Genomic DNA, 9,672 nt, shown 5'->3' with positions numbered 1-9,672 from the left:
ATAATGAATGTGATACGTGGCTTAGCATATTTTATACACTAAACGTTTTGAGTAACTACTCAAGCCTCTTCTAATGATTCTTGTTTTTTAGATGAAAGCTTCTTCTAACCATTCTGCTAGCCATATACTCCGTACTAACTACTAGTAAACATTATGGTACCAACTACCAAAGACAAGAATAGGGACGCGGGGCACAGGTTTCATTAATTCTGAAAAAAAAAATGGACGCAACTTATGTGGCTAGTAGTTAAGAAATATCTAATTAATAAGAATGTCAAGTCCATGCACATCGTAAATTTTACTAGGTGAGAGTGGTCACTCTATCTATAATCTCCTGGAAGGTTGGAAAATTTTGTCTGACATAATAGTATTATAAGAAATTACTGTGGAATGCAGACCATTATCCTGAATAAAAGACTAGTTTTACAATAAACGTACACTCAGAAATCTCAATGCTAGCACAAGTCGGTGGAAAATTGATGTTCAAGAGGGGTGCGAAAACAGCTTAATTACTATAGAGTATTAAGTTGATAAGATCACACACAAATGTGAGTTTTATTTTTTATTTTACCCAAAAGTAATGTTAATAATATATTTTGTAATTTCAATTTAAAAAACTTATTGTCATTCTTATGATTTGCTTTAAAAAAGATTCATTAAAATATGAGGTTCTTCATATACGGTTGCGATATAAGAACTTTTGAAGTAAGAACAAAACAAAACAACAAAGGTTTTACAAGCTTTACAGAAAAAAGGCTAGATTTTATCGTGATCAAATCATGTTAAAAGGGTTCAGATTTAAGTTGTGCTCAAAATTTAAAGTCTAGGCTGAATGCTTCATTAGGCAAATTTAAGTTAGGATGGTTGTGGGTTATAATAGGTTGGGCCAAAAATCTCAAATTCAATTCAAGTTTCTAAAGTAGGATCCAATCTAACTCATTAAAAGCTTAGTTTATACTAACTTTTTATGGATCTAAGCCTAGATCGGACCACAATTAGATTAAGATAAAAATAATGACATATAGTCATGCCCTTTAAAACTCAAACCTTATATTTCATTGGACAAGTTCATGTTGGACTGGACTAATTTAGAGTTTGATGTGAGTTATAAGTTATAATGACTCAGACTAAAAAGTCTAGATTCAATTTGAACTTCTAAATGGAATTCAAGTTTAACAAAAATTTAATTTGTGTGTTTTTTTTAGTTCAACCCATATCGAGATAAAAAGAACTAAATATAATTTGTGCACAAAATTTAATTCACCTTTATATGGGTTAAGCTTGATTGCGGTTTTTTTTTCTTCATAATTATATCTATTTAATCTAGAATATTCTTAAAATACACTAATTTACTAAAAAATTGTTAAACTACATTAGTTTAATGGGACATTAAGGAAGTCGAATTTGATCATCCCAACTTTCGTGCATTGATTTTTTTTTTTTAAATTATTAAACTAATATAAATATTATATTATATAAATATATTTATATAATAAAAATATATTTATATAATATAATATTTATATTATTTTAATAATTTAAATTAAAAAAAAATCAACGTACGGAAATCGAAGTAATCAAAACCGACTTTTTTACTGTTCCATAAAACTAGTGTAATCTAAGAATTTTTTAATAAATTAATATATTTTAGGAATATTCTAGATTAAATAAGTATACTTATGTTAAAAAACTCCTAATTGCGAATTAAATCTTTCTTTGATATTATTGGCTCATGATGTTTCTTAATAATCAAAAGTTTGTTAAGAGCAAAGAAATATCTTTCTCACACTTGAATGATAACCTTAAACAAGTTGCATGTGTTCAAGTTGTTAGAAGCTGTTTTTTTATATAAAAAAAGTGTCTGTTTAAAGATGCTTCTAGAAATGATCAGAAGTTGATTTTCTAATACAGCTAGTTCAAAAGTTGCTTCGAAAAGATTAAATAAATTCAGTTTTGATTAAAACTTTCTAGTATGAATAAAAAAGCACAAATAAGTTTGTTTCAAAGAACAAATCTTATTTTGCTCAAAAGTTATTGAATTTCAAAATAAAATTTTAAAAAATAGATCATAAGCTACCAACAATATAACAAGCGTAAAAACTAAAAAAGTAAGGGAGATCGAGAGGATACTACACATAAGGGTAAGGGTGTGTTTGGGACAATTATAAAAATCAGATTATTTGAATAATTGATTATATATAACCGGTTATAATCTTAATTAGTTTTTTTGGTAAGTTTGTTAAAAATTAATTTCATTTGGATGGAATAAAAAAAGTAAGCTTTTACATAAGAAAAAAAAGAAGAAAAAATAATTGCTGAAAAATAATCATAAGCCACAAATTTTCAAATTCCAAAAAATAGCTTATTTGATATTTCCAAATAAAAAAAAAATTCTTACAAATTTCAGTTGTTATCCTAAACACAAATTATTTTGCAAACAACTTTTTAGTTCCCAAAACAGCTAAAATCTATAAAAATAAAACATGCTTTGAGTTTTAATACTAATTCACCGTCAAATTCTCAGGCTATGCCCAAATCCTACTTCAACAAGATTTTATCACTTGAATCACTCTTAATTACATAGGATATTTTTTCTTATGCCTCCATAGGCTTCTTTACAACCAATATTCCTTTTGAAAGCCTCTACGATCTCAAACAAAACTCAATAGTTGTTCCATAACACCCAAATTGTGTTTAAATTTTCCTTTAATTAGCAACAACAATCCACCCTGATTAGCCTCTAAAGTGCCTATTTATTCTTCAATATGAATGGACTCTCACCTTTTCTATTTCTAACACTCAATAAGTGGATACACAATATTAATATTTCACAGATTTTTCTACAGTTTTAAAGATATTACAAGTGGTAAAGAATAGATATAGAGTGTTTAACTAGGATTGGATGTGTTAAGGTATTAAGGTTGGTATGCAAGTGTTAAGGTATTTAAAATATTGTTGGATGTTGATATGATTGTCAAGTAAATGGGTTAAATAAACTTTATTTGGCTGAAAAAAGTGTTTAGTCTCTTTTATAGGAATTGCATTGAGGAGTTGATTGGAGGGAGGTTTAAAACTCTCAACTCAAGAAAAAATTAAATATTTGAGAAGTTATTGAGCTAGCTTAAGTGTTCATGATGAACAAGCTTAAGCTAGCCCTCATATGAAAGATTTGAGAAGTTGTTGAGCTAGCTTAATCTGACATGACGAACAAGCTTAAGTTAGTTGCTTATGTGAAGAAAAGGAGACTTCTGGACTTACTTAAGCATCCACCGTGGCTAGCTTAAGTGAGTTCTGTAGGGACAATTTCAAAGTTTTCAAGCTCACTTAAGCCATCATGATGGACACTTTAAGCAAGCTTCTTTGATGGCAACATTTGAGTTTTTTTAGCTGGCTTAAGCTTCTATGATGGACGGTTAAGCTGGTTTATTAGGAAAAGGTCTGTGCTAAAAAAGTCCAATTTCTATATAAATGAATTGTCAAATATGCTTTCTAGATTCTTGCATTTCAAAGGCACAAAGGTTAGAAAGAGAGTTTGTGATGGCGTTAATGCTTAGGGTTCTCTCTCCATCATTTGTTCCTATTTCGCTTATGGTTATGAGTAGCTAAGTTCTTCATTCATTGGAATTTAATGTAATTGGACCTACTTTTATGTCATTGCTAAGTTTGTTTCTATTCAATAAAGTATTGTTATTGTTCTTCTTCTATACTTAATGTTTGTTTGTAGTATGGTCAAATATTTGCATGATTTTATAATTTCAAATATAATTGAAAATTTGTGTTGGATTGCGAACTAGAGAAAACAACCAATCATTTTTATGCCTAAGAATAGGGTAAAAAGGATTGATCATCATTAAAATCTTTTTTTTAATGCAAGTATCTTAGTTATATTAATTAATTCAAGAGATTAATAGTGGAATCAAGAGGCTTTATTTCATTCACTTAAAGGATTAAGGCTTAAATAAATTTGTGGGTGGATCATAGGCTTAATTAAATAGGAATCGATAGTGATTGCATGTTAAGAAGTTCATTAAAGTTAAATCTCAATGATTTCATTCATCTGATTTAGACCAAATTCGTTAGGAAGAAGATGCAGCAGGAAGACATCTCTCACGTAAAGCTGCATGCATGGATAAGTTGAGTCATGCCTTGTATGGACCATAGGTTAGTTGGTTAGGTCGTTTGGTAGTTAGTTGCAGTAGTTACGAAACCGTTGCTAGAGTTTGTTAAACTCATTGTATAAAAGCTTGTCTCGGAACTGGAATAAAGGAGAAGAAATACATTTCGAGAATTATAGCTTAGTCAGGAGGTTCCTTGGCCTCGAATCAAGGAAAACGCGTCTCTCTCTGTTACTCTCACCTTCTTCCTCCTTCCTCCTCTAACCAGCGCATAACAATTGGTCCGACCTGCCGCCCATGGCCGCCTTCCATGGCTGCCTCTACCCCTACTCCGGCTATGCCATAACACACCACCCTCTACAGGAGCCATCCCTTCCGTCTCAGTTCCCTCCTTCTCCTTATATACATCCAGCTCAATCCCTTGGGATTGATTTTGAGAATACCCGGATCCGCTTGCTAGCCTTGTGCGATACCCGGATGCCATGGTTTCCTTCTTTGGTGCAGCCACCATTGCCGTCGCCGCCGCTGCCGCCAACTATTGATTTTGCAAGTACCCAACACCGTATGTTCAGCTTGTTTAGTACCACCGCTCTGCAAATCGTGCCACCTTCCATGGATCCTATAACGCCAACGGCAATGCTGGAACATCAAAACACAACTCTGTCCTCCTCCGCACAACCACCACCTACAGTAGCACCCACGTCAGCTCCGTGCTCTGCACAACCACCACCCACAACAGCACCCACGACAGTCGCACCCATGGCTCCGTTGCCACTTCCCCGCTTTCATATGACCAACCGCCACTTCCAGCTCAATCGTTACCGCCATGACCATTGCCACAAAATCCCTTATGACAATGACACCATCTTGCTCTGCAATGATGCCGTCAAGCATCAGATTCCTCCGCGCTTGGTTTGGATTCTTTTCGCCGTCAAGACTTGGCCTTGCTCCGTTTGTCATCAGCGACAACACCCGCCACCACACCCGCCACCACATCCACCACATCCACCACCACCACCCCCAAAGCCACCGCCTCAACCACAATCATGGCTGGCACAAGCTGAGCTTCCATTTTACTCATGTTCTGTTTTTCTGCACCCAACACCTTGAGGACAAGGTGTTTTTGATGGGGTAGGAAATGTTAGAAAGAAGATGCAGCAGGAAGACATCTCTCACGTAAAGCTGCATGCATGGATAAGTTGAGTCATGCCTTGTATGGACCATGGGTTAGTTGGTTAGGTTGCTGGGTAGTTAGTTGCAGTAGTTACGAAACCGTTGCTAGAGTTTGTTAAACTCATTGTATAAAAGCTTGTCCTGGAACTGGAATAAAGGAGAAGAAATACATTTCGAGAATTATAGCTTAGTCAAGAGGTTTCTTGGCCTCGAATCAAGGAAAATGCGTCTCTCTCTGTTACTCTCACCTTCTTTCTCCTTCCTCCTCTAACCATCGCATAACAATTTTTTTTTGCATTCATCAAGTGTCCAGTAAAATTCCTAATGAAATTGTCTTTTAACACACGTACATAAAACAAAGGAAATAAGTTTCACAAACTTGACAAGACTATACATGTTTATAAGAATGGTGGAAACAATTGTCTCACTAAGATGATGATAGAAAAACACAATGTTTCATTAAAGTATATTCTTGTGAAATGTATATATATAGTCTTATCACCTTGTAGGAACAAAACACACATACAATTTGAAGCATGACTAAAAGTGTATTAAGGAAGATTCATAGAAGTCAAATGTGGACTACTCACTTTCTCTCTTAAAAGATGCCCTTCCCAACAAGTACAACATAGTACCTTTATAAAACAAGTATGTTTCTCTATAGCTTGACATTAGTATAAGAAGAGGAAGATAAGCAAAGTTCTTTACCGTGACCAAATTTTACCCGATGTCAGAATTAAAGAACAAGAAAAGTCTTTGATTATGAATTGAACCTTTATAAGCTTTAGTAATTTAGTAATATTTTCTCTATTCTGAGTATCCTATGACATAGACTAAAACTTCATCTTGTACATTTGTCTTTTATGATCATATAATCAGTAAGTTCTTACCCTTATTGTTTTCTAATTGAAAACAATTAAAGCTTGAAAAGACTTAGTGTCACGAAATACTTGGATGAGTTTCCTAAAGAAACAATTACAAGAATACTCATGTTTGAGATTGGAGAGACTTTGGTAAAAGTATATATGTTTTGAGCTAATAGAAATCTTGGTGGGATACCATTGGATGTAGTCTTGTGATAAAAGGAACTAGTATAAAAACTCTAAGCGTTTATCTCTTTCTCTATCTCTTTTACAACTTTATGTAAAGTTTTCATAAAGCTTTTGTCAAGAGAAAAAAAGTTTTTTTCTTCAAAGTATTAAAAGAATATATAATTATATTCTTTTAAGCTTTGTGTTTGAAAAAGTTTTAAGCATTGTCCTACTCGTAAGATGATTCAACAATTTCAGAAAGATTTGCAAATTTTTCAAAAAGATGATTCTAACAAACAATAATGTACAAAACTAATTTTAAGAGTTAAACTTTTAGTTTAAAAAGCTAAAGTATTGCTTTAGTCCTTTTCTAGCAATACATAATAATTAAACTAAAATTAATCTAATTAATATTTAAATTAGTTTTATAAATAATTAATTTCACAAGCACAAAAAATATAACTACTCATATATCATATAATATCAACAAATATATAAGAATGATAATATTTTAACACTCCAATATTTTAAGCATCCTATTATTTTTCATTTTTCTTTATTTTTCTTTCTATCATATCATATTACATATGATACTTATATCTATATTTTTTTTTATATTTATTTTCTTTCTCTCACCATGTCTTTACCTGCATGGTATATTTTTCCTGCTTAGTTACTATTACGAAACCAAGTCCCAAAAAAGATGTAAAACTGAAAAATAAATTATAAATACGCAACTGGAAACATTGCCGCCGAAACTGGCAACATTTGAAATCAAAAGGATTTGCTTCATTCACGAACGCAGAGAAAGATGAACAAGAACAAAGCCTGAGCATCGTTGGATTCCTTGATGTCTTCCTTCAACGCTCGCATAACGCAGCTTCAGGAGCTCGTCATTGCACGAAACAGTTGGGAATTCCATCATTTCATTTCAATTTCTATTTATCGAAGCGTTTTTTCGGATACAAATTTGCACTGTACCCGGCGAGCGGCGTCGGGGATCTGACGGCGGTGGACGCGGCGGTGAGCGCGATGGAGCTTCAGGTGAAGGCCATCAAAGACCGCCTGCGCGAAGAGGCACAAGCCATTACAAAAACCAAGGCACGCTCATCACATGCACTCTCTCTGTTTGTTGTTTTGAATGAGTGGGTTTTGGTTTTGCTTTCAATTTGTGCCTTTTTTTTTTTTTTTTCTTTTTGTAAGGAAGTAAATTGAAATAAGTAATTGATGCTTAATTGGTTGTGTTTTATTTTCTCGTGTATGCTGCTTCTTTAAAATTAGTGGAACATTATATAAGGCGCATTTGGGTAATCAGTGGAAGGGAGTGACTCATGTTATAGTGTGTTTACTGTTTAGAATAGATTCATGGTGAGAAAAAAATCAATTGTTTTTTCATGGTAAAGGTGAAGCAACAAATAGTTGCTTCTACTTTTTTGTGGTTTCACTATGATTTTCTAAGGTAGAATCAATTATGTATGTTATCCAAACACGCTATTAGTTCATTAAGAGTGTGTTTCACATCTGGTGGCATCACAGGAGACTTGCGTCTCATCTTGGCATTTGCATAGAAGTTATACTAAGTAGCTTTGGCTTTTCATGTTACTTATGCGTGTTCTTGCTTACAGAATGTGAAACTAAACAAGTATTAAATCACAACTGAATGATCAAGATTAATAGAAAAATGCACATGAATTTTCTAAGTGGTCATGTGATCACCGATTAACTTGTAATCTTTGATCATACATATATGATCGTATGCTCCAGATTTATGATTCCCATTTCTTACAATAAGCAAGTTTCTCACACAAGTCGCCCCCAATCAGTCGATCTGGGTAAAGAGTTTCATTGAACACTCATTTGATAAGCTCTTATCAAGTTATAACTTGTATCAATATTTGATGGAAACCAACTGGGAAAAGCTAAAAAGAGATTATCTCAATAAGCTTTGTTAAGAAGATTGTTGAAATAAACTACAATGATTTTATAAGAGTCATAAGCTATTTTCTTAAGTTTAATAAGTTTAAATAAGCTTAGGAAAATTTCAATAAGCTTTTATCCATTGAGAGCTTATTGATATGATTTGTGAAGTTTAATGAAATAGGCTTAAAAAGAAATAATGGAAAAGTCATAAAGCACTTTCATAAGTCCAAATAATATCTTCCAAATGCTCCTGTACTTTATGTAATTATTTCAACGGACAAAGTTTCTTGATGAGATATGCTTGGAGATTGGTTTGGGGGGAATTTAGAATAAGAAACAAACTATGATTATTTACGCTAGACACAACGGTAGATGTAAACCATTGGTAAGATTAAACCCTATAGCCTAGGAAAGAAAAAGTAAACAAATTTTTGTATAGCTTTTGCTGTGTACCCTTATTATATATTGGTTTGTGTTATATTGATTGGGTAATTAAACTGTTAATTTTCAATTGATGACCGTTTTGTTTTTTGGCCTTATTTTAGAAACTGGTTGATGCATCACTGCAGCAGCAAAAGAAACTGCAGAATATGTCTCTTCATGTTCCCTACCAAATGGCTGATAAAGTGACACTGTCACATTTGGAACTAGTAGATGGTAATTAACTGGTTATATATTATTTTTGTTTAATCTGCCGTGTGCTTTGTTCAATGAAGTTTCAGAGATATCATCTCTGCTCGAGCAGATACCTAATTGTAGTTAGTGCTGTTCCACAGTTTGTTTCCTGAATTTTCTAGACAAGACTCTGGATCATTTGAGGCCTTGAGGCTTGATGAGGAGCCTGCAGCAGTGCCTAAGGTAAGTGAGATCCGTTTTAGTGAAAATGTCATTTTGTTCTTTCATGCCTAACATGGTCTCTGTCCCCCTAATTCCAAGAGACTAAGCCTGTATATTTATTAACTGTCTGTGTATGCATCATCACTTAAATTTTCTTGAAAAATCTAATGCTTTCAGGATTTAATAACTGGATTAGGCTCTCCTATGCTTTCTCTTGTAGCACCTATTCTCCTAACCCTTCCAAAACATATTTACATCAGCAGTTCAGCACAAGTTGTTGATAGTCTAGAACTATTCCATGCCTTTTCATTTTATTTCTTCTTTGGTTCTTTTAACCTTTTGTCTGTTTCCTACTCGAGAATTTGTTGCTCTTGCCTGAGTAAAGCTATATCATTTTCTTATCATTAATAGATTCTGTGTCAAGTTACTATCCCAGGTTTTCTTTTGTTTTCTTTTTTAGGAGGAAAAAGGTTGTGGTTCTCCACCAACATGGCATGTTACTGGAACTGAACTAGATTCCTTGTCATCATAAGTAACTATGTATACTTTCATTAATTAAATATTTCTTTGTAAATTGTCAATCTGAATTCAGCTAG

This window comes from Glycine soja, chromosome 3, assembly GCF_004193775.1.
Source record: "Glycine soja cultivar W05 chromosome 3, ASM419377v2, whole genome shotgun sequence".
Taxonomy (NCBI): domain Eukaryota; kingdom Viridiplantae; phylum Streptophyta; class Magnoliopsida; order Fabales; family Fabaceae; genus Glycine; species Glycine soja.
The sequence above is the reverse complement of the archived record's forward strand: the minus strand, read 5'-3'. Positions refer to the sequence as shown.